Raw genomic sequence first — 25814 nt, forward strand, 5'->3', positions numbered from 1 at the left:
TGTGAGGCTCCTATGATTCATACATATTCTTCTCTCAAGGACAGTGACCACCCTTCCCAGGGACTCTTATTTTTGTCATTAAGATACACTGCCTGATTTTGTGTCACCAAAATACAATTGCTTTGTACCCATTCATATACATACACCAAAATATATATTTCTTTTCATTCCTTCTTTCTTTGTTGTTGTTTTTGAGACAGGGTAACCCTGGCTATCCTGGAGACCAGGCTAGCCTCTGTCTCCTGAGTGCCTTTATTCCCGTGGCCTTCCTCCCAGAGACCTGCACCCCAGCTGGAGGCTGAGAAAAATATCCCAGCTGAGGGATAGACTACAAATCAGTGTTCCCCAAACTACCAAGATCATGACAAATAAAGAAACAAGAACCAAAAAGAGAACTGGGGAATAAATGTGACTCAATGTCCTGGATGGACCCTTAGAGCAAAGGACATTAGAAAACAGAAATCTGAATAAAGCGTCCATCTTAATTGTCAGGCATCAGTATGGGTTTCCTCGTTGCCACGAATGTGTCTTGTTAGGAATGATGTGCAGAGCAGAGGGAACTGTTTCCAAAAGGCCGAGGCATTAGCTCAGTAGAAGAACATTTGCCTAGCATATGCCAGGCCCTGGATTCAATCGCCAGCACTTTCCAAAAAGAAAATAAATGTTCTGTAACTCTAAAACCTTTAAATAAAAAGATCTATTTTTTAAAAGAAAGGGGGTTAGAAGATGGTGCCAGGTGGTGGTGGTGCATGCTTTTAAACCCAGGGCTCAGGAAGCAGAGGCAGGAGGAACTTTGCGAGTTTGAGGCTAACCTTGTCTACAGAGCTAGTTCTAGGACAGTCAGAGCCATACAAAGACACCCTGTATCAAAGAAATAAATAAAAATACAAAGGAGATGGCAAGCAGGAAGCCCTGAGTTTAATCCCCAGTACAGAAGCCAAGAACAATGCTAGGTGACACTATAGCACTTTCTCTGGGGAGACAGAGATAAGGGGATCCCTGGGGCTTGCTAGTCAGTGCAGCTAATTAGCAAGCTTCGTGTTTAGTGAGAGATGCTGTCTCAAAACATAAAGTGGAAAGTGACTGAAGAAGACACCTAACATCAAGGGTTAACCTTCACACGAATGCACACACATTCACACATGCCCATACACATACGTGTACACACAAACATGAACACACACACACACCAAGAAAACAAAGACAGGTGCCAGCATGGTGACACACACCTTTAATCCCAACACTTGGGAGGCAGAGGCAGGAGGATCTCTGTGAATTCAAGGCCAGCCTGGTCTACATAGGCAGCTCTGGGACAGCCAGGACTACATAGAGAGACCCTGTCTCAAACAAACAACAGACAATCAAAGACCAAAGACAAAGAGGGAAAAACTGGCTTTTCATTATGAAGTTAGTAATGCAAGTTCAGGGCCGGTGAAACGTCTCAGGAGATAAAAGTGCCTGTCTGGGAAGCCTGACAAGCTGGCTTTGATTCTGGAAGTCGGTGAAAGGCAAGAAGCAACTCCTGGGAGCTGTCTTCTGACCTCCACATGTGTGCCAAACCATGGGTGTGTCCCCAACAGTGACTAATAATAATAATATTAAGTAAAAATTTAAAATGCAACTTCAGCTAACACAGAGAGCATAAAGATGAAAGCAGTACTGGTTCAGAAAACCTTCCCTTTGCATTTGATCAAGAGCTGAGAGTGACAGCTTTCATAGGGAACAGATCCTGTGCCCAGGGCCATCTCATCACTTGCCTTTTCACACACAACAGTAAATCTAGCATATCTTCCTGTAGCGGCATAGTGTTACACTGTTGCTTTGCTGGTTACAGTGCTCTATTATAGTCAACTCTAGGTGTGTATGTGTGTGTGTGTGTGTGTGTGTGTGTGTGTGTGTGTGTGTGTGTGTTGGTTTGTTATGTGTCAACTTGACACAATCTAGAGTCATCTGAGAGGAGAAAAACCTCAAGTGAGACGATAAGGCTGTAGGCAAGCCTGTGATTCACTTGTGAGGGCCCAGATCCCTGTGTGCCTTCCCGGGCTAGTGGTCCTGGGTTCTAGCCTTCCCAAACAAACCATGAGAAACAAGCCTGTAAGCAACACTCCTCCGTGGCCTTTGCATCAGCTCCTGCCTCCAGGTGCCTGTCAGGTTTGAGATTCTGTCCTGACTTCCTTTGATCATGAACTGTGACATGAAAGTGAAACCCAAGTAAACCCTCCCCCCCCCCCAATTGCTTTTGGTTATAGTGTTTCATCACAGCCACAGAAACCCTGACTAAGACAAGTGGTGCGCCATTTAAAGTGGGGCTTTTCCTTCTCTGAAGGATACTGTGTTCACACACACACACACACACACACACACACACACACACACACACACACACACACACCTCTACCGTAGTTGAGTTATTCACACAAGTTCCTGGACTGGGCATTTACTCCAGATGGCTTGGTAATCTTGGCAATATTGCCACATTTTTTCACTACTGGATCTGGTGCACATCTTGCCAACACTGGATGTTCATCTTTTGCAAGTCTTTACCGATGCTTTCTGAGAGCTGCATGTTTGGATCCAATGTTGCCCGTGCACCACTCAGACGTATGCTCCCACTCCCACTGTACCTGCTCTCCGCGCTTCTATTTCTTTCGATTTTCAGCCTGTACACTTTTAATATGGCATCTTTACTAATCTGTGTGAATTTCGTACATGCGCATGATGCAGTCTGATTGTTTTCACCCCCACGCTTCTCCCCACAGCTCTCCCTGTTCTAACTTGTAACTGGGCCTTAGGTCTGGTGACTAAGTCTCCACCACTAGGAAGATTTGGGACAGGTAGCTGACTCAGCAGGTAAAGGCACTTGCCACCAAACCCAACAGCCCGAGTTCCCTCTCTGGGTCCCACGTGGTGGAGGACGAGAGAACGAGCTGCTGCAAGTTGCTCTCTGACCTCCACACGTGTGCTCACACGTACGCCGAGGCAGACTTACGCCCACACATTTACAGACGCAAATAAATAATACATAATGAATAATGAATGCAACAAACTTTTCTTTAAAAGGAAAAAGATACTTGAAACCGGGATCACTATATTTAAAACGCTCCCTGCCTCACGGCTAGAGAGATGGCTCAGCGGTTAAAAGCACTGGCTGTTCTTCCAGAAGACCCAGGTTTGATTCCCAGCCCACGTGGTAACTTACAGTCATCTGTAACTCCGGTTCTAAGGGATCTGATGCCTTCCTTTGGCCTTCAAAGGTGCCAGGCACACAGTTGGTGCATAGGTATACAGGCAGGCAAAACAACATGTACATAAGAACTTTAAAAAGTAATAGTATATTTTAATATCCCTTTCTTTTTTACCCTTTCTTTTTAAATTTCATTTTGCTATTTGCTGTCTAGGGCTGTTTTTCTGTGTCTATGTCTGTGCACCACATGCTCACGGTGTCTGTAGAGGCCAGAAGAGGGTAGCAGATCCCCCGGAACTGGAGTTCTAAACAGTTGTGAGTGGCCATGTAGCACTTGGAAACTAACCCAGGTCCTCGCTCAGAGCAACCAGTGCTCTTGGCTTTGAAGCCATTTCTCCAGTCCGTTCCTTTCCCCTTCCAGGGATAAAGATCCAACGCTGTGGAATGACCCTTTTGTATACTGTGAACATGTATTACTCTCATTGGCTAATGAAAGCTGATTGGCCAATAGCCAAGCAAAACATAGGTGCGGTGATCAAACCGAGGATACAGGAAGAAAGAAGGGTGGAGTAAGGGAGAGTCACCAGGAGCAATTGAGGGAGCAGGACATGCTGGAGGACACGAGTCACATGGCAGAGGGTAGATAAGGAGTATGGGTTAACTTAAAATATAAGAGTTTTCTTGGAATAAGCCTGAGCTATTTGCTGAGCATTAACAATTAATGTACGCCTCGATGCAATAATTTGGAAGTGGCTCCTGGGACAGGAAAACTCCACCCACACAGGGGCTGGCAAGATTGCTCAGTGGGTAAAGAGATTCTTGCAGCCAACCTGGTTCTCTCTCCAGGGTGCACATGGTGGAAGTAAAAAGCATTCTGCCACGGGCTTTTCTTTGACCTCCACATGTACACACAAGCAAAATAAAATAAACGGAGTGCAAAAGAAACACTCAAATCTAACTTGCAGGAGACCTGGCCTCTCCCAGCCTCTTGTGTGCTTGCCTCTAAAAACAGAGAGCAGGCATGCCTGTCCCCTCACTCAGTTTCATGTCCTAATTCTGTGCTGTGAAGACGCCTCAGAGTCGCCAAGAGCTTTTGCTTATCTGAGCTAACCCTGTCCAGTGTGGCTTCCCACAGCCACTGGAGTGGTGAGCGGATTCTGTAGAAAGGCTGCTGCTTCCCTGGCTGTTCAGCTACTTCCCTGTGGTGAGACAGAACACTGACTGTGGCGGTCTTCTCAAGGAATGACCAGCCCTGCTTCAGGACCACCGAAGTTGCTTCCACCTTTCCTACCTGATTTCGGAAGACTGAGACCCAATTACTCCTTTTCTGTTCTTTGTTTTTTTTTTATATCATTTTTTATTTTAATTTTAAATAGCTTGTTTTACATGTCAATCCCAGTTCCCTCTCCCTCCCCTCCTCCCGCACTCCCCTTCCCCCCAGCCTCCCACCCTATTGCCAATTCCTTCCACATAGGGGATATCTAGAGTCTGTCATTTCACTCTGGGTAGGGTCTAGGCATTCCCCTAAGAGTCCAGGCTGAGAGAGCATCCCTCTTTGTGCTATAGGCACACGAAGACTGTTTGTATTCCAGGGATAGATACTGATCCACTGTTCAGGGCCCCATAGGTTGCCCAGGCCTTCTCGCTGACACTCACATTTGGGGGGTCCAGATCAGTCCCATTCTGGCCTCCCCACTGTCAGTCTGGGGTCCAAGAGCTCTCCCCTGTTCAGATCAGCTGTCTCTGCTGGTTTTGCCAGCCCATTCTTTGCCAATTTGCTCATCACTCCTCTCTCTCTGCCACTGGGTTCCTTGGGTTCAGTTCAGTGTTTAACTGTGTGTTTGCTATGACTGTATGCCAAACAGCATTCAACGCTGCTACTGCTGCGTCCCAAGCGGTCATGCAACGCTGCTACTGCTGCGTCCCAAGCGGTCATGCAGCGCTGCTACTGCTGCGTCCCAAGCGGTCATGCAGCGCTGCTACTGCTGCGTCCCAAGCGGTCAGTCCATCATTCATCAGTGCCACACGATGATGGATGATTGAAAGGCCGTTGTGCACTGTTAGCTCCCCCTTCCCATCACCACCTCTACTGTGTAATTAACACTCCAGTTGCTGAATTTTGGGGAGGCCCAGCAGCAGAGCACATGTACTCCAAGGGGCTTGGGACAACAGAGCTTTTTATTTTCTGTTTTTCTTAACGAGTTGGTGTGTTCTGGTGGTGTACATGTTTATTTTCCCAGTGGCTTTCCTGACTGAATGGAGATGGCAGTCACTGGTGAAATGACACAGAACTGGAAACAGGCTCGATGAAGGGGAAGACAGACTTGCTGCCAATTGCTGAAAATAGCATTTTTGACTGGAAATAGCAGATTACTCATGGTGAGATAAGGAGATTGTAGGTTAGTTCCTCTTCCTCCCACAGTGACATTTCCCTTTGACCCAAGGTTTGGAAAACATTCTAGACTGGGTAAGAACACATTCTATTCCTGTTCTAAACAATGTGGTGTGTGTGTGTGTATGTGTGTGTGTGTGTTTGTGTGTGTATATGATATTTATGTGTGTGGGGGTAGTGTGGGGAGTGTGTTCGTGGTATATGCCATGACGTGGTATGTGGATGTGGCTGTGTGTGTGTATGTTTGTGTTTGTTATGGAGGTGTTGAGATGAGTAGAATGAATGAGACTAAGAAGAGAAAAGAGTGGAGGATCCTGCTTGGCCAAGTCCTTGAGTCTTTGGATGTGGCTATGCAAATGGTTAGAGTGAACAGCCCACTTTAAGGCACCAGCAGTGAGTGGGGCCAAGGAATGTCAGAGGACGCCAGAGCTGTCAGCCACAGTCCCACCACGCTTAGGTGGCTTCCTGCTCTGCATTATGAGAAGGAAGCATTTCCTAAAGACAGAAAGTGTTATATAAATAAAATCTTTATGAAACGGGAGGGTTTACTGAAGAGATGGCTCAGTGGTTGAGAGCATTCTCTGCCCTGCTGGAGAACCTGGGACCACACTGGTGGCTCACAACTATGTGTAAGCCCAGCTCCGGCGGATCCAACCTCTGTGGGCACCAGCACACGCATCAGATACCCATCCCATAGACATGCACAGTTAAAACTAATAAAAACAAAAGCTTTAAAGATTGAGAATTCTGACATAAACGGGAAGAGCTCCCCCAGCTTCCTCTGAAGCCTCTGGGCTGTTTTTGTTTGCTCTGTGCCAAATTAATTTATCCAGTTGAGGGTGTTGGAGGAAACCCATGACTTGGGTTAGTCCCAGGGCCACATCAAACCAAGCAATCCCTGCAAGCCAAAGGAACTCTTCCCACTTCCTGGCAGAGACAGCAGCACAGGTTTAGGATAGGCAGCTTCCTAACACACATCCTGCTTCAGGAGTCCCTGGTTTCAGGATAAACCAGGAGGGCAACAGTACCTTGTTGGGGGTCACACACCTTTGCTTCTCTGGCTAGTGAGTGTTGGTAGGGCTTCAGATGGGTTGAGTGGTCAGTACTGGTTATTGGAAAAAGGCAGAGTCTCACCCTTGAATTTCTCAGCCCCATTTATACCTGCTAACATACAGCCTGTGGTTTTCTTCAACTCTCTGGTGCCTTCCAATCCCTTGTTTTGTATTTTGCCTTTTTCTAACCAGTATGTCACATTGTCTTCAGACCTGTGTGGTGATATATTGTTTATGACTTATGAAAGCTTGCTTGAGGGTTCAGAAAGCAACATCAGCCACAAGCTATAGAGGTCAGGAGGTGATGACACACACCTTTGATCCCAGGACTCAGGGGATAAAGGCAGAGGGATCTCTGTTAGTTCAAGGCCACCCAGGGATACATTACAGTGAATTAGTCTAAAAGAGATTTAGAGCTTACACCTTTAATCCCAGGACTCAGGATTAAGAGGTAGATGGACTTCTATTAGTTCAAGGCCATACTTAGCTACACAAGAGAAACAACTCACACAAAAATGATCTCAGCACCTGGGATCACACGCCTTTAATCCCAGCACTAGAGGGGTATAAAAGATAGGAGGAAGGTCTTCAGAAGTCAGTATCAGGCATTCATTATCCAGCCACACTGAGGATAGGAAGACACTGAAGTCTCAGGATTCTCCAGTCACACTGAGAAGAGGCTTCCGTCTGAGGTAGAATAAGAGCTAGTGACCAGCTGCTTTGCTTTTCTGATCTTCAGTTTGGAGCTTGAACCCTAATATCAGTCACTGGTTCTTTTTTGTTTTGTCTTACAGACCTGGGTGTTTTTCAGCAGGGGCATATCTTGGGACCGACACATAAAATCCACCTACAAGGATATTCTGATTTAACTAAACAGAACCTGAAAAATTGCAAAAATCACCAGCTTCGTGATCATCGTAATTGCCATCATTAATTGAGACAGAGTCTCATTATGCTGCCTGGACACAATTGGAACTCTTGAGTCCAGCCTCCTAAGTTGATAGAAGTATAGATACATGCTACTTTTGTAATGTTCATTTGTAATCTTACCTCATGGACCTGACTGGACAGGTCTTGTGCTCCACTCAGGAAATGTTTCAAGAGTGATTAAATGATGGCACAGAGTAGAAATGATGCCTGCTGGCTTCTCCGGCATTATTAGTCCATGTTGTAGTTCAGGATGCAGGTCTCCTCAGTTTGTCCTTGCAATGGGAGACAGCTTGAGACGTTTCTTCTTCTTGTTGTTGAGGTAGAGTCTCATGGAGTCAAGGCTGCTTTCAAGCTTACTTTGCACCTGAGGATGACCTTGAACTCCTGAGTTTTCCTCTTCTACCTCCCAAGTACTGAGATTATAGACATGTGCTACCACATTTAGCTCAGGTTGACTTCACAGAGTTAAATGAGTTTTGACAAATCCTTACACCATACAACCCCGCTCCATGAAGACATGAACCTTTTTGCAAACAATGTAAAGGGTTCAAGACTAGGGATGTGGCCAAGTGGTAGTGCCATAGAAATAATATGCCATTCCACTGTGACATCACTCGGTGCACTTAGAGATGAAGGGAAAGCTCTTTACTAGCGCTTGTCCAGTTCTGCCCAATGCCCAAGGAAGAGCCAGCCTCAAGTAGAAGACTTTACTATCTTAGACATGCATTCCCAAGGTGTCTGCGTTCCATTCACACTGCCATCCTTAAATCTCTTTTGGGTCCCTGTCCCAGGTTACACTTTAAACAATTCAAACAGATACAGGAAACTGCAAATCTGGCCACTTGACCAGATGGGTCATTTACTCAGCAAAGATTTTGCTGGTGTTGTTTCTTAAGTTCACCAGTGTTGTTCTTTTTGAATAGTAGTTACCCAGGGTCATCTTGCCCACCTGACAGAATTACGTTTTTCTCAATAAGAGCACAGGGGACTTAATGGCAGACCAGGACTTAATGGTAGCTGTGACCCTGCTCTTCCCAACTTCAGCTGCCCTTAGAGGTATGTCTTTGGTTGTGGGAACAGGCCTAATGACTGATTATAAGGGATGGAGCCTATGGCTGATCAATCTTGGTGAATATTTACATCCTAACATGGTGTGACAGCTACTCTTGGTTGACAACTTGAGTGCATCTGGAATGAACTACAATCTAGACATGGATTATTTTTGCTTGGTTTGAAGTGTGTGAATCCACTTCTAGCTGGACCTTTGACATAGGAAGACACACATCTTTGATCTGTATCCTGAGGATGAAGACACAAAACTTTCATCAAGATCTTGAGGCTGGAAGATACACCTGTAATCTGGACCACTCTTTATGCTGGAAGCCTATATAAGGATTTGGAAGAAGGACGTTTTTTCTCTTTGCCTGCTTTCCCTCACCTTGCTGGCTTATATATTCCTCCAGTGATTGACACTGGAGCCTACTTCTTTGAGATTCCAGCTGTCTATTGAAGACCAGCTGAGTCACCCAGCCTTATGGACTGAGCAATTACTGGATTCTTGGACTTTCTGTTCACAGACAGCCATTGTTGGATTAGTTAGACTGTAGCCTGTAAGTCATTCTGGTAAATCTCATTGTGTGTGTGTGTGTGTGTGTGTGTGTGTGTGTGTGTGTGTTCATTCTGTAAGTTCTGTTACTCTAGAGAACCCTGACTAATGCAGGGGAGGTCAGTTATGAATGGTACTCACTCTGTTAATGTCTACAAGTTCTAACTCACCATTGTCCTCTGCCTGCTGACCTGGGCTCAAAGGACATCAGAGCAATTGCCCTGGTAACTTCAGGCAAAACTTTCCAGGGAAGATTGTAGAAACCAGGGGAATGTTCCAATCATGTCAGCACTTCTGCTGGGCTCCCATCTCCTCCCCCAGTCCCTTGGGACTGAGGAAATAGAGCAGATATGGGCTTGGGAGCCCTCTAAAGGGACAATGACACAGGGACTTAGATCCTGGGGCTGAGCTGCTGACCTTCAGTCCAGTCTGCCAATGGGGACACTCGGACTCAGACATGTTAAAAGGCTTCTTACAATTCTGTGGGTCTTGAGCAGTGGAACACACAGAGTGAGCCGGGTCCTGTGTGCTCTAGACATTGGACTAAGTTGAGAAAATGGGTATGAGAAGGAAATGAGACAAAGAATGGACCCTTCCACCCACTGTCTGAAAGGTGACCCCCCAGCATTGGATAGCAATTAAACCCCAAATGCTTTGACATCTCTTCTATAATCTCTGTTTCTCTATGTTGCCGTTTTCCTTTGAACTAAAATGTGCCTCCTGGTGGGAGGAAAGAAGCTAGCTCAACTAACCAGGCTTAGGAAACTCAGAAAGTGACAAACCAGACCCCTACTCGGACATTATCTAAGTAATAACAGTCACTGGGGATAGGAGACAGGCTAGCCGATCTGCCTGTGAGTTGTGCATACAGCTCCAGGGATGATGTTTTTTGAGGACCTCATTTATGCTAGATGGGCTTCGGATGATAAATAGCCTTTGAGTCACCCATGCTCCTATGAGGAGATCATGGCAAAAGGCAATCCTGGCCCGTGGATCAATTTCCAGACTTGAGCCAGTTTATAGACCCAGAAACCCTCGAAGGGTTCCCTGAGGAAAGGCATTGATAAAGTATCTAAGAGTTTAACTGTTAGCCTCTCTCCAGACCTTCCCCAGAGGGCCCTACAGCCTTTCACAAAGATGACTGTAAACTTGGGAAAAGGAAACAACCAGACTTTCCAAGGTCTGTTGGATACTGGTTCTGAATTGCCGCTAATTCCGGGAGATCCCAAGAAACACCGTGGCTTATGGAGGTCCATAGGGGCTTATGGAGGTCAGGTCACACTAGGTCTGGTGTGTCCCTAAACTCATCCTGGGGTTGCTTCCTGAGTTCCAGAATATATAATTATGATAGATATACTTAGAAGAGGGCATAATTCTCACATTGGTTCCCTGACCTGTGAAGTGAGGGCTATTACAGTTAGAAAGGCAAAATGGAAGCCTCTAGAGCTACCTTTGCCAAAGAAATTAGTGAATCAAAGACAGAACTGCATCCCTGGAGGAGTTTCAAAAATTAGTGCCACCATCAAGGACTTGAAAGAGGCAGCGGTGGTGGGAACCACCACATATCCTCTCTGGCCAGTGCAGAAGACAGATGGAACACACAGAACAACAGTTGACTATCAAAAGCTCAGTGAGGCAATGACCCCAACTGCAGCTGCTGTACCAGGTATGAATATGGTGTCCTTACTTGAGCCAATTAGCACATCTCCTGGTACATGGTATGCAATGATTGATCTAGCAAATGCTCTTTTCTCAGTGCCTGTCAATAAAGACCACCAGAAGGAATTTGCTTTCAGCATATATCTTTACACTTTCACCTCAAGAATATATTAACTCTCCTGCCCTGTGTCATAACCCAGAAAGATCTTGATTGTCTGTCTCTCCCACAAAATATCACACTATATTGACAACATTATGCTGATTGGACCAAGTGGGCAGGAAGTAACAATCACTTTGGATTCATGGTAACACACATGAGCATCAGAGGATGGGAAGTAAGTCCAACCAAAATTCAAGGGCCTTCTGCCTCAGTGAAATTCTTAGGAACCCAGCGGTGTAGGGCATGCATGGATAATCCTTCCAAGGTAAAGGATAATTTGCATCTGGCTCCTCCACCACCAAGAAAGGAGCACAAAGTTTAGCGGGCCTATTTGGATTCTGAATATAGCACGTTCCCCACCTACATGTGTTACTCTGTCCCATAGACCAAGGGACCCGGAAAGCTGCCAGCTTTGTTTGAGGTTCGGAACAGGAGACGGCTCTTCAGCAGGTCCAGGCTGCTTTGAAGACTGCTACACCACTTGGACCATATGATCCAGCAGACCTGATGGTACTAGAGGTGGCAGTGGCAGATAACGATGCAGTTTGGAGCCTTTGGCAGGACCCTGTATGTGAATCACAGAAGAGACCTTTGGGATTTTGGAGCAAGGCTCTACCATCATCTTCTGACAACACCGCTCCCTTTGAAAGACAGATTTTGGCCTGCTATTGAGTCTTAGTGGAAACTGAACATTTGACAATGAGCCACCAAGTTACCGTGAAATCTGAGCTGTTCATCATGAGCTGGGTGTTATCTGACCCAGAAAGCCACAAAGTAGACTGTGCACAGCAGCAATCTATTACCAAATGGAAGTGGTACCTATGTGATCAGGCCCAAGCAGGTCCTGAAGGCACAAACAAGTTACCCAATTGTCCATGTCTTCTACTTTTATTACAATGCTGTCTGCTGCCAAGCATGCAGCTATAGCCTCATGGGGCATTCCTTATGATGGGTTAACTGAGGAATAGAAGACTAGGGTCTGATTACTGATGGTTCTGTACTTTATGCAAGCACCACCCAGAAGTGGACAGCTGCACCATTACAACCCCTTTCCGAGACAACTCTTAAAGACTCCAGCAAAGTGAAATCTTTACAGTGGGCAGAACTTTGGACAGTACATATGGTCATATAGTTTGTTTGGAAGAAGAAATGGCCATATGTGCATTTCCTCGCTGATTAATAAGCTATAGACAATGGATTGGCTGATGGTCAGGGACTTGGAAAGAAAATGATTGGAAAATTGGTGAGAAAGACATCTGGGGGAGAAGTATGTGGGTAGATCTCTCCAAATGGACGAAGGATGGGAAGACACTTGTGTCCCATGTGAATGCTCACCAAAACGTGACTTCAGCTGCAGAGGAGTTCAGTAGTCAAGTAGGTAGGATGACCCATTCTGTGGACAGTCAGCCTCTTTGTCCAGTCATCCCTGCCATTTCCCAATGGACCCATAGACAAGTGATCATGGTGGCAGAGATGGGGGTTATACATGGGCTCGACAGCATGGACTTCCTCCACTCACCAAGGCTGGCCTGGCTACAGCTGCTGCTGAGTGCCAGCTCTTCCAACAGCAGAGGCCAACACTGAGCCTCAGATATGGCACCACTCCCCAGTGTTACTAGTCAGCAACCTGGTGGCAAGTTGTCACTGGACTACTTCCTTTATGGAAAGTGCAATGCTTTGTTCTTACTGGAGTACATACTTTTTCTGGTTGTGAATTTACCTTTCCTCTATTTAATACTTCTGCCCAAACCACTATCCATGGACTTACAGAATGCTGTATCCACTGTCATGATAATCTACACAATGTTGCTTCTGGCCAAGCCACTCCATGGCTAGGGAAGTGTGATAATGGGCCCACGATCATGAAATCCACTTGCCTTACCATGTTCCTTACCATCCTGAAGCAGCTGGCCTGATAGAAAGATGGAATGGGATTTTAAAGACATATTTACAATGCCAGTTAGGTGGCAGCAGCTTGGAGGGGAGGCAGTGTTCTACAGAAGGCAGCATATGCTTTGAATCAATGTCAAATACATGGTGCAGTTTCTCCCATAGCCAGGATCCACGGGTCCAGGAATCAAAGGGTGAAAAAGGGAATAGTTCTACTCACTGTCACCCCTAGTAAAATTTTTGCTTCCTGTTCCCACGACCTTAAGTTCTGCTGGCCTAGAAGTTTTGGTTCCAGAGCGGGGGAGCACTCTTGCCAGGAGCCACAACAAACATTTCATAGGACTGGAAGCTCAGACATCCCCAGGTCACTTTGGGCCTTAGATGCACTTTAATCAACAGGCTAAGAAAGGAATAACAGTGTAAGGAGGGGTGATTGCTCCAGACCATTGAAAGGAAATTGGATTACTTCTCCACGATGGAGGTGAGAAAGATTATGTCTGTGGTGCAGGGCATCCTTTAGAGCCTCTCTTGGTTCTACCATTATTAAAGTCAATGGGAAACTACAGCAACCTAACCCAGGTAGGGCACAAACCCTTCCGGAATGAAAGCGTGGGTCACTTCTCCATGAAAAGAACAAGACCTGCTGAGGTTCTTGATGCGGGTGGAGGAAATACAGAACAGGTAGTAGAGGGAGGTAGTTATAAATGCCAGGTAAGGCCACGCATCCAGTTACAGACATGAGGATTACAGTTGACATGAGTGTATTTTGTTAAGAATGCGTTTGTACAGATATTTGCATTTCCTTTCCTCAATTTCTTTATCATGTGACGTAACATCAATTAAGAGAATATAAATGGTTGTCATATTTAAGTTTGAGATACTAAAAGAATGAGGGATATTTCCACCTGTTCTAAATGTACAATGCCTTGTCAGTTGTACAACAGATAGTTAAATCATGTTAGACACAATTATGACCTGGTTAAATATGTAATGCATTTGCAATTGTCTTTGGGATAGCACTACCATGATTAGGCATTATTGTGACCTGGTTATTGCTTCCATTTGGGAATTAATCATGACATAAGAAGATATAGTTGTGTATCAAGTTGACAAGATGTGGACTTGTGATGGCTATTCTTGGTTGCCAGCTTGACTATATCTGGAATGAACTACAATTCAGAAATGGAGGGCACACCTTTAAGAGATTATTCTTGCTTGGTTTGAAGTGGGTTTATCCACTTCTAGCCCAGATCTTTGAGGCAGGAAGACACAAGACTTTGACTTGGGTCTTGAGGTGGGAAGACTCACCTTTAATCTGGGCTAACCCTTCTGCTGGGAGCCTGATAGAAAAAGGAGGGTTTCCTTCTTCTTTGCCTGCTTGTAGTAGCACATCCACTCTCCCACTGCCATTGGAGCCCACTTCTTTGAGATTCCATCACATACTAAAGACCAGCTGAGACACCCAGCCTTGAAGATTGAGCAGTTCCTGGAGTTTTGGACTTTCTGTTCACAGCCAGCCATTGTTGGATTAACTGGACTTCAGCTTGTAAGTCTTCCAAAAAATCCCATATACACATGGGAGAATATATATATTATATTAATATTATATATTATATGTAGTATGTGTGTGACACACACACACACACACACACACACACTTTTACTCTTGAGCACCCTGACTAATGCACATGGTAAATCTTGCTTGTTTCTAACAGGCCTAGTTAGCATGGGGTATTTAGGTGATAGTGTTCCCTAGGCTAAATTCTACTGTGTGATTTAAGGTCTCTTAAGTGAATCTATTAGTAAATTCTTTATAACAGCAATCCTATCACCATGTGTTTCTTCTGCATCAGTAATGGACTCACCTAACATACATGAGGCCATGAGAAAAGTTGCAAAACATTTTCATTATTTTGTGTCCTGCCTGCCCATTTAAGTCAGTCTCATATTTCTGTCCCCATAGATGTTTTTTGTCTTCTATTTTGTGTTTGATAAAAAATAATCACATAGTAGTCATTTGTGCCTGTCTCCCTTTCTTCAGTGTACCTGTGACATTTATCGAGGTTTGTGTGCATTTGGGGGTCCATTCTTTTCTATTGAGAGAAAACTTTAATATATTTCACAATTTATCTATCTACCCATCTGTCGATGTATAATTGGATTTTTCTGGTTTCTGGCTAGTAAGAATAAAGTTAAGCTTGATGTAGGCCATACCTGTAATCCCAGTACTTGGGTTACTGAGGCAAGATCATTAGTTCAGGGATATCCTGGTCTATGTAGCAAATTTGAGACCAGCCTCAGCTACATAGTGAGACCCTGTCTCAAACATCAATAATAACAAAAAGAACGGAATAAGACCTTTTTAAAGGGGCACTAGAAGGAGGGAAAGAAGGATGAAGAGGGAGAAGCAAGTACAAGGGGGAGCATGGAAGAAAATAACTCTGAACATTTATGGATAGGAAATTGTGCCTAACAGACTCAAGTTTTCATTTGTCTAAGGTTAGTGCCCAGAAATGAAATTCTTGGGTTAGAGGATAAGCTTATGTTTAAGTTTAACTTTATAAGAACTGTGGCTTCAGGGGCGAGCTCTTGGACCCCAGACGGACAGCTGGGAGGCCAGCATGGGACTGATCCAGACCCCCTGAATGTGAGAGTCAGTGAGGAGGCCTGGGCAACCTATGGGGCCATGGGCAGTGTATCAGTGTTTATCCCTGGCATACAAACAGATATCGTATGTCCATAACACAAAGAGGGATGCTCTCTCAGCCTGGACTCTTAGGGGGAGTGCCTGGACCCTACCCTGAGTGAAATGACAGACTCTAGATATCCCCTATGTGGAAGGAATTGGCAATAGGGTGGGAGGCTGGGGGGGGAAGGGGAGTGCGGGAGGAGGGGAGGGAGAGGGAACTGGGATTGACATATAAAACAAGCTATTTAAAATTAAAATAATAAAAAATATATAAAAAATAAGAACTGTGGCTTACATACTTTGGTTGTAGGACACAGTTAAATCAAGCTACAGATGGCCTGAAAGCTTGCTCACAGCTGCCTAGCTTTTGCAGGAAGTGCAATGCAGGCCACTGGGGGAGAGGCGCTATCAATGGTATTACCCAGTGGCAAACCCTGTAGGCCTACAATACCAACCCACCAGGCAAGATGTGTCCACTGGTGCAACGTTGGCACAAAAATTATGGAGGTTACCAATCACTTTTAAACTGGATTTGAGGCCTGCGCCTCGGAAGGAATTCATATCCAGTGTTGTAAGCCTAGTCAAATGCTCATGCATGGCTCAAGTGATCACAGGCCCCACAGGGAAACACATTACTGTTGTCTTGCTAAATGAACCTTTTACACACTGCCTTCAACCTTGGCCGGAAGCTTCTTTCTGCAATGGTCAGAGGTAACACAGAGAGCATAAGAGGTCAAAGTGCTGAGAATAAGAAGCTCTTGTGTGCTGTGCTCAGCCGTAAATGGGATGTCTATATCAGCCCCTAAACCTCTAATGCTCAGGGAACACTGGTGAAAAGGGGGAGGAAAGAATGAAAAAGCCAAAGGGTGGGAGGGCTTCTGTCTCCTAGACATGATATAGCTGTTACACCCAAGGCCTCAGACAACTATGATTGCCTGTAGACGATCAAACCATCCAGAGCAGCCAACACTTCAACAGCCAGCATTAATTAGACTCAGTGGACAATGAGAAAGAGAGAGAGATGTGATGATATATTGCTTATGGTTTAATAAAACTTGTCTGAGGGTTCAGAATGCAAAGTCAGCCACAAGCCATAGAGCCAGGCAGTAGTGATGAGTACTTTTAATCCCAGCAGCCATACTAGCTAGACATAGAAGCCAGGCAGTGGTGGCACACACCTTTAATCCCAGGACTCAGGAGACAGGCAGACCGATCTCTCTTAGTTCAAGGCCACACTGAGCTATATGAAGTGATAGATCCAGTCTAAAAGAGAAACAGCTCACACAAAGGAGATCTCAGCACTTGGGATCCCACGCCTTTAATCCCAGGATTTGAGAGGTATAAAAGGAAGACGCAAAGGGTCTCGTGAGAGATTAATTCTCCAGTCATGTTGAGGAGAGGCAGCAGTCTGGGTCTGCAATCTGAGGCTTGGTGGAGACATGATTAGAGTCTGAGGTTTGGTGGGAAGAATTGCACTGAGGATTTGTAAGCACAGGACAGCCCTTTCCGCCTGAGGTAAGAGCTAGTGACTGACTGCTTTGCTTTTCTGACTTTCAGCTTGAAGCCTGAACCCCAATATATATCTCTGGGTTTTTATTTTTTGTGTTACAGAAAGAGGGGGGTGTGAAGGGGCAGAGGAGAACTTAAGATTGCCCAAGGGGAATGGGAGCAGGGAATTGGGAGTTGATATGACCAAGGTACATTTTCTTACATGTATGAAATTGCCAAATAAACAGTTTATTATTTTTTAGATAAGGTCTATATACATAGCCCCAGCTGACCTGGAGCTTACTACATGGACTAGGCTGCCTTGGAACTCACAGAGATCCCCCTGCTCCAGCACCTGAGGGCTGGAATTACAGGTGTGCATCGCCATGCCTGGCTGGATGATTTACTTTTTAAAAAAGAAACCTGTGGCTAGTTTTTGTGTGTGTGTGTGTGTGTGTGACCCTCCTGAAAAAGAGTAGGAAACCAGTCTCAACTTCTACACTACACAAAGACCACATTAAAGCCACCTGTATGGGAGGTGGCTCCAGTCTGATAGAAGTGACTGTCATTTGTGGAATAACTAGCTACTCGGAAATTTTTATAATTGCTGCTAACTTTGGGCTGTAGCTGAGAAGTTTAGGTTTTCTCAGGTTGGTCCTCATCCATTTGCCTGGGTCTAGAATCTCCTGGGAAACAGCTCTCTGGGTGTGTCTGTGAGAGTGTTTACAGAGATCAATTGAGGAAAATCCGAGGTGAATGTCGGTAGCACCATTTCACAGATAAGGGCCCAGAACTGAATAGTATCGTTTTATTATTCAACAATGGAGTGAATAATAGTTTTGTCACAGCAATGAAAGAAGCCACTAACACTGAAGTGATCTAAGGCAAATGGTATTAGTGAGGTACACTGAAGGTCGTTTATTTCAAGAAGGTTGACCAAAACCTTTCAGAAATTTGCCTGAAGCTCCAGCAATTACCATTTAGCAGGGTGACTTACTAAGAATGTAAACTATGAAAAGGTCACCCTTTGGGGAAGCTAAGCTAGTCACTGAATTCTGAATTGTCACTGCTGTAAACCCAGTTTTGTTTTGATGTGTGTGTGTGTGTGTGTGCACATATGTGCATGCAGGTGCATGGGTAAACAGACAAAACATACATGTTCCTCAATTGCTCCCCATCTTACCTCTGAGTTCTCATTCACTTGGATGGAGCTCACCAGTTTTGCCAGGTTAACTGGCTGGGCAGCAAGTTCTAGGGTTCTGCCTGTCTCTGCCTCTCTAGTGCTAGAATTATAAACGTACACCAGGTCTGTTTCTTTAAATTATCACTATTATTTTATGTGTATGAGTGCTATGTCTGCACATATGTTTGTGCAACATGTGCAGGCAGTGATGGGGTCAGGGGCAGAAAAGGGGCATCAGATTCCATGGAGCTGGAGTTACAGAGGGTTGTGAGCACGAGTACCTGTGAGGAATCGAACCTGGGTTCTCTGCAAGAGCAGCCGATGCTCTTAACTACTGAGTTGTCTCTCTGGTCCTCAGGTTTGGGAGGGATAGAGTTGGGGAAGGGGGTCTGGTCTTCGTTACACCTTTGGGGACTGAAGCGAAAACAACTAAGTTCTGGTCACACTTGAGGAGACTTAGAAGCCTGTTTCTAGGCACGAAAAGCTGCAGGTGGCTATCAGAACAGGAAGTGAGACCTGTTGGTTGAAGCACTTTTGTGAGAGGTAGAACTTAGCTTAGTCCTGAAAGTCAGGTCATCAAGGAGGAATCAACCAAGAACTCAGGCCAGCATCAAAATGAAAGCAACGGCAAGAGGCAGTTGCTCCTGGGGACCTCAGAAGACAGACGGCTGGTTCTACAGTTACTGGTGTTCTGGCTGTCTGTCTTTTCCTGTGATAAAATGCTCTCAGCAAAACCAACTTGGAGAAGGAGAGGATGTGTTTGGCTTATACTTCTATGTCACCGTCCGTCACTGGGGGAAACCAGGGCAAGAACTCAAACAGGAATGTGAAACAGAAAACATGGAGGAACACTGCTTGCTGGTTTACTCACCTAGGTTTGTTTATACTTAACTAGACCTGCCCAGGGAACAGTGCCATTTGCAATGGGTTGGGCCCTCCGGTATCAATTAATAATCAGGAGTCCCTCCCTCCGACTTGCCCACAGACTTATATGACCTTGACATTCCCTCAATTTAGACTCCATTATCAGGCGATTCTAGGTTGTGACTAACTAACAGTTAAAGCTAACTAGGACACCTGGTAATTTCACTATCTTTTGTAGAACAATGATCATTATTCACCATGATCAATCACTCCCTGTGTTCAAATTTTATACAGACCCTTTGCCATGTGATTTGTAGTATTATGTATCAAAGTGAGTAGAGTGTCCCTTCTGTCCTTGATGTTAACTTGGACTGCATCTGGCTTTGGTCAACAGATTATGGGAGGGAGTCACTCAAGAGGCTTCCAGAAGCATCTCATCTGTTTGATTTACTTCTTGTGTACCTATCGTTTTCCATGAAGAGAACACACTCTAGTAGTCCTGGTCCTAGGGGGATATGGAGCTGGACAGACAGGAACCAACCTCAAGCTGAGTCTAAGTTTATCAAGCCTGTTGCTGGAACTGAAGCTTCCCAACCAGCCAAGTGTACCTGAGAGCAAGCGTGTTGGGGGATGGGCATTGCTGTATACCAGAGTTGCCGGTGTCTTGCTATGCAGTACCTGTTAGACATTTGCTATGGATATATGCTCCAATGCCTACTCTCCCTTTATGTACTAATGAGAGCCACCGTGGCTGATTTAAATAAGGCTAAATTCCCCAGACTTCTTTGCAGGTAGACATCGCAATATGAAGGAGTTCCTGTCAATGGGATGTTAGTACACATGTTGTTGAAAGCCATTGACGTGTTTTCCTAAAAGTCAGTGGCACACGGCTTTCACTCTGTCCTTATTCTTGCTGTCTGAAAAGAGGATTTGATGGCCAGAGCTCCAGCTGGCATGTTGGATCCTGAGAAAAAGGTTTTACACTGGGCAAGAAAGAGCTGTGTGCCGCCTCCCGCAGCCTGTAGGATTGGGTGAGGAAGAAATGAACTGTGCTCCTCTTACATCCCCTGCTGAGTTTACCTTGACACAGTTCCCAAGCTACTTTTCACTGCACCTGAAAGATTACGGCTCTGTTATGTGTGGTCAGACTATGGACTGTCATGGAGTAATGGCCAGCTGTCACTCATGCCAACAAAAGCAGGCCTAGCACTAGTTTAGAAGTTAGCACTTGGAAGAAAATGAAGAGTGACTTATGAGGTATGTGGTTTCTAAGTTTTATTTTGTGTGCCTGGGGTTCTCATGGAGGCCAGAAAGGGACTCTCGGTGTCCTGAAGCTGGAGTTACAGGTGTGTGTGAGCCATTTGCTGGCATCTGAACTCCAGGGCTCTGACAGAGCAGTAGGAGCCCTTAACCTCTCAGCCATCTCTCCAAGGTGTGCACTCTCTTTAGAAGGTTACAAAGTGTTCTGAGACTGTGGTAATGTTTGCATAATTCTGTGAATGTACTAAAAATGATGGAATTATACAGTTTAAGAGTGGTTTTTACATTGTATGATTTCTATTGCAACAAAGCTTTTATTTCAAAAGTCAGCATCCAGGCTGGCCAGATGGCTCAGTGGGTAAAGGGGTGTGACTGAACGGGAGAAAGTGAGCTGAGCTCTAGCATTCATTGTTTCCTGACTGAGGACACCATGTCAGGTCAGCTGCCTCGAGCTCCTATGATCATGATTTTCCCACTAGGATGAACTGAACCCTAGAAATGTGAAAAAATCACCCCCTTTTAAAAGTCCTTCTGCCAGGTATGTCATAGCAGTGAGACAGATAACTACTGGGAGAAGGTGGGGTTTATTCTAGTACTGTCCACATTCAAGTGCGTCTTCCCCTCTGTCAAGCCACTCTGGAAAGTCCCTCAGAGTCTCACTCAGAGGCTTTGTCGCTTGGTTTATCCTAAACCTCTTGAATTGGCAATCAATATTAAACCACCTTGTGTGTCAAAACATAAAATCGAGTGAAAATGAAAGCAAGACTAAAAGACTGAGGGCCAGTCAGATAGCTCAGTAGGAGAGGCTCTTGCCACCAAGACTGAAGATCTGAGCTCCACCCCTGGGATGCACATGGTGGAAGGAAAAAGAGCCGCCTTGGGGATGTTGTCCTCTGACCTCATAGGCACTCTGTGGCACCTAAGTGTACACAAACAGGTGTATGCACACACTAGGCAAATGTTAAAAAATGTTTGAGGCCTGGCGAGAAGGCTCATAGGGCAAAGTGCCTACCGAGCCCCATCTTAAAGGGAGACAACTAATTCTGGCAAACTGACGCCAGTCTCTGCCGCACACCTGCACCTGCCCTCCTAAGTAAACAAATGAATGTAGTGTTTAAAAGTTAAAAACTTGTGACTGACAGCCTATAATATGACTGCAAGCAGCTTTTGTTTTGCTGGCATAAACCCAACTCTCAAATGCCCCCTCACACAGGGTGGCCAGAGCTAGGGTGTGGCTCTTCTTTTGGAAGTCTAACCCCAGTTGGGACTTTCAATGAACGGCATCACATATCTGGGGGAGGCCTTCTGTGGGCCAGTGACTTTGCTGGATGCTTTGATGTGCTCTTACCTAACCCTCCTGCAGCTCGAAGACTATGAGGCCCCTTAAGACCAATTTACTGAAAAGAAAACCGGCACTAGTGACGGGTGGCCCACTCGCAGTTTCAAAAACAGAAGCGAGCAAGCCAGTGAACAAACCAGATCTCTTAATTCTAAGCCATACTTTCTTCTTTCTTATGTTGTACATGTGTTTGTCACCCACACTCACAAGGGGACTAACTCCGTTGGAGGGCAGGAAAGGGGCCCAACAAGCCACTGAAAACAAGTAAAAAAAAAATCCAGCCTTGGCCAACTTGCCCCAGGGTTTTTTTCCCCCTTCAGCAAAATTTATGAATCAGTCCTAAACCAAAGCACATGTGTGTAGCAGGGAGCATCACCAAAGCACATGTGTGTAACAGGGAGCATCACCAAAGCACATGTGATTAACAGGGAGCATCACCAAAGCACATATGTGTAGCAGGAAGCATCACCAAAGCACATGTGTGTAACAGGGAGCATCACCAAAGCACATGTGTGTAGCAGGGAGCATCATCAGAGCATATGCGTGTAGCAGGGAGCCTCATCCATGAGGCTTCTCAGTTCCAGGGGGAAGGTCGACTGCCCTGAGCTGGCTTTGTTTGGGCATGAAACAGAAAAAGAAACCAAGGAACCTTCATTTCTGTTTTCCTCCCACCTGGATCTTCACTTATTGTTTATTGAATGACTGCCGAGTTTCAGGGCCTAGTTACCTCCTACAGGTAAAGAGTAGGGTAGGAGAGCAAGAAAAGGGGCTGGGGAGATGGCTCAGTAGCTGAGGGCACTGGTCACTCTTCCAGAGGCCTTGGGTTCAGTTTCCAGTACCTGCTTTAAAAGGCAATCTCTAACTCCAGTTCCAGAGGATCCAGCTCTGTCTTCTGTCCTCCACAGAACTATGCACAACATGGTGTACAGACATACACATAAGCAAAACAAGCAGACACACATAATAATGACAATGAAAATAAAAATTTAAAAAGAGAGGTTTTGATTCACCTTCTTGGAGGTATCAAGAGCCTCTGACAGACACAAAGCAAGCACTAGGATGAGGCGTGGCTTGGGGACCATGAGGTAGCTCTCAGCTCACAGCAGCTCCTACTTTATTAAAGGAAAAAGAATATCAGAACCAGATATGGTGGTGTCTGTCTAGAGCCCCAGCACTCAGGAGGGAGAAGCAGGATGATCAGGAGTTCAAGGTCATCCTCAGCTGCAAAGCAAGTGGAGGCTAGCCTGGGCTACATAAAACTGTCTCAGAAAAATTGCAAACAGGTTATCACCACGTCGAAACTCTTTTAAAGCCACAAAAAAACACCACTCACAATGCCTTCCCTTCTTGCAAAGTATGTCGTAAGCAGCTGGTCACCACTACTTGGCTCAAGACACTGGTACGTTTTTAGCTCCAGTGCCACCAAGGCAAAGATACTGGAGAGACCTTTGTCGTCTGTCCACCAGAAGGAATTCTGTTTCTAAAGTTTCGTCTAGACTGATGAGTTCCAGGTGGAGATACGCTGGGCATGTCTTCCTACTCCTGAGACTCAAGAGAATCCTGTCATCTTCCCAGCACCCAGATGAGGCTCCCTCCAGAACAGGCTCTTCTCCATCATAAGCAGTCTCCAGTAATAATGATTGAATAAGAATCTGCTAGAATGGAGGTGGGGCTACCTCCTTCTCAGGGTTGCTGGGAGCTATGAGTAACATCATGACTTACCCTTCCACCATGATTGAGTCAGCCACGGAGCTCCCTAAGGGAATTGAATAGCTTCTCTAAGTTCTGAAACACGGCAGACATTCACTAAATGACAGCGTCATAACCAGAGCTCTGACTGGGGGACAAGGGAGAAGAGGAACCATCTTAGTTTCTTGTTGATGCCCCGACAGAAGTAACTGAAAGGAGAGTTTATTCTGGCTCACAGTTCACATGCACAGTCTATGTTGACATGCGCAGTCTACCACGGCGTGTGCAGCCTGTCACTGATTGCAATCAGGAAGGAGAGAGGAATGCATGCATGTGAGTGCTCAATTTACTTCCTTCATCTTATACAGTCCAGAATCTTCTGCCAGGCAATGGCCCGACCAAATTAAGAAGGGTCTCTATCTAGTAATGTCATCAGGAAAGTCCCCAGGGCATGGCCAGCGGCCCACTTCCAGGTGATTTTAGAGTTCGTGAGGTGACATCACAGAGGGACACTGAAGCTTCCTCTGCTGAGTACTCAAATGGACTTTGGTCTCCAGGCTTCTTGGATGCCGGTGGGATTAGCTTTAATAATAAAACCCAGAAATAATTAGCTTATTAGATTCTTTCTAGCATCTAAACATTGAACCAAACATTGTATAATCAATTTTCCCTACTCCTAATCCCCATGATAACTCTATCAAGTAGGTATTATTCTTTTAAGATGTATTTGTTTTTCGTGAATGAGTGTTTTGCCTGCATGTACGTGTGTGTACCATACCCTGGATCTTTTGAGAGAGACACCAGTGCTCTTAACCACTGAGCCATCTCTCTAGCTCCCTATTATTACTCTTAATACTGTATTATCATGATTTCCCAGGTTACAAAGAAAAGTTCAGTGTGATTAGGTAACTTTTTTCAAGATCACCCCATCAGTAAGCGGTGGCAGTGGGATTTGAATCCATACCCACTTGATCCCAGAGCCCAAACTATGAATTACACTCTTTAATTCTGCTCTAGGGTGACATATTGAGGGCTGCCAGCCTCACAGCCACAGGCAAGGCCTTTGTGAAACTCCAGAGGTCCATTCGGACAGGCCACGCCAACTCGTTGCGGTGCCCTTTCATTTTTCCCCTGTTTTTGTTTTCGGGACTGGTTTGCATTTTAAGCAACTGGTTTAAAATTTCCCTTTCTTTTTCCCTCCCAGGAGCAGTGGCAGAAGCAAGCGGAAGTGAGAAGGTGCTGCAGGATGACTGGGAGAGCAAAACCAAATGTACCACGCGGGAGGCCTGGCAGGACACAGGGCTTTCGTCATCGGGTTTCCATTAATTCCTGGAACCAGAGCCTCCCTGGCACAAGGGCAAGGAAGACAGGCTGATTTTATGCTCAGAAATTGGCTTAGGGCTGGTGAAATGTCTCAGTGGGCCAGGGCTGGTAAAGGCACTTGCTGTCAATCCTGATGGCCTGAGTTTGATCTCTGGGACCAAATGGTATAAAGATGGAATTGACTCCTAGCTGTCTTCAGGGCATATGTGCAGTGGCGTATTCGCATGTGGGAGTGTGCACACACAATACTCTCTCTGTCTCTCTCTTGCAAGAAGTAAAATCTAATAAAATAAGCTTTAAAAAAATGTTGGGCCTAGAAGAGAACTTTGAATCTTCTTATCCAATTATTTTCCACAGTTTTAAAAACTGAGAAACATTCTTTTCAACTGAACAAAATTAGAAAATTACTGTTTTATAGGCATGTATAATAAACAGAATTATGAGTTTTATAATGACGTTTTCATACATGAATAGAATGTATTTTCAAATCTAGTCCTGGATTACCTATTGTCGGGTAACAGTTTCCATCAGAATAGAAACATTCATCCTTCAGGAAAGCTCTTTAACAGGAAGGTAAACAACTCAAAATAGCTTCAGGAAGTCCCTGAAACTGACCAGATTCACTAGGCCTCTCCCTCCCCAAATAAACTATAACTACTGTTGAGTCACTATCAGACAAGACAAGCTACAAAGATGACTCTGGGACCAGCACAGCTGCCTGGGAAAAGCAGAAACCAACTTGGTTGCCCAAAATAAGTTTAGACCAACTGAGGCTGAGGCACTTGGGAGGGACACTCTTCAAACTCCTGAGCTGCCTGCAGGCTGTGCAATGTGCTCCAGGTTCCCAGATTTTGTGAGCTGAGTAGTTTCTGTGCCTATAAATAACCACTCACCCATACTCTCTGTAAATATCCCTGGTAAAACATGATTCACCAGTTGGACTCTGGAGGTATCTGTACTGTGGTCTACCATAGACTCCCTATCCAGGATGAATAAATGTGTGTGTTTCATTTCTCATTTGTTACACAACACCTAGACTTAACCCCTGAACCCTGATCCCTTTCCTTTCCCATCTATCATGTTTCTACCAACCTGTAATATTTGTA

The 25814-nt window shown here is 45.3% G+C and overlaps 1 long non-coding RNA gene across 1 annotated transcript; it reads left to right on the forward strand.

Annotated features, from left to right (window-relative positions):
• Positions 1 to 20227: 20227 nt before the first annotated feature.
• LOC121137282 lies at positions 20228 to 25013 on the forward strand. Its single transcript, XR_005874537.1, has 2 exons — positions 20228 to 20354; positions 24590 to 25013. It is a non-coding gene; the product is annotated as an uncharacterized LOC121137282 (long non-coding RNA).
• Positions 25014 to 25814: the final 801 nt, after the last annotated feature.

This window comes from Mesocricetus auratus, unplaced genomic scaffold (genome assembly GCF_017639785.1).
Source record: "Mesocricetus auratus isolate SY011 unplaced genomic scaffold, BCM_Maur_2.0 Super-Scaffold_100676, whole genome shotgun sequence".
Taxonomy (NCBI): Eukaryota; Metazoa; Chordata; class Mammalia; order Rodentia; family Cricetidae; genus Mesocricetus; species Mesocricetus auratus.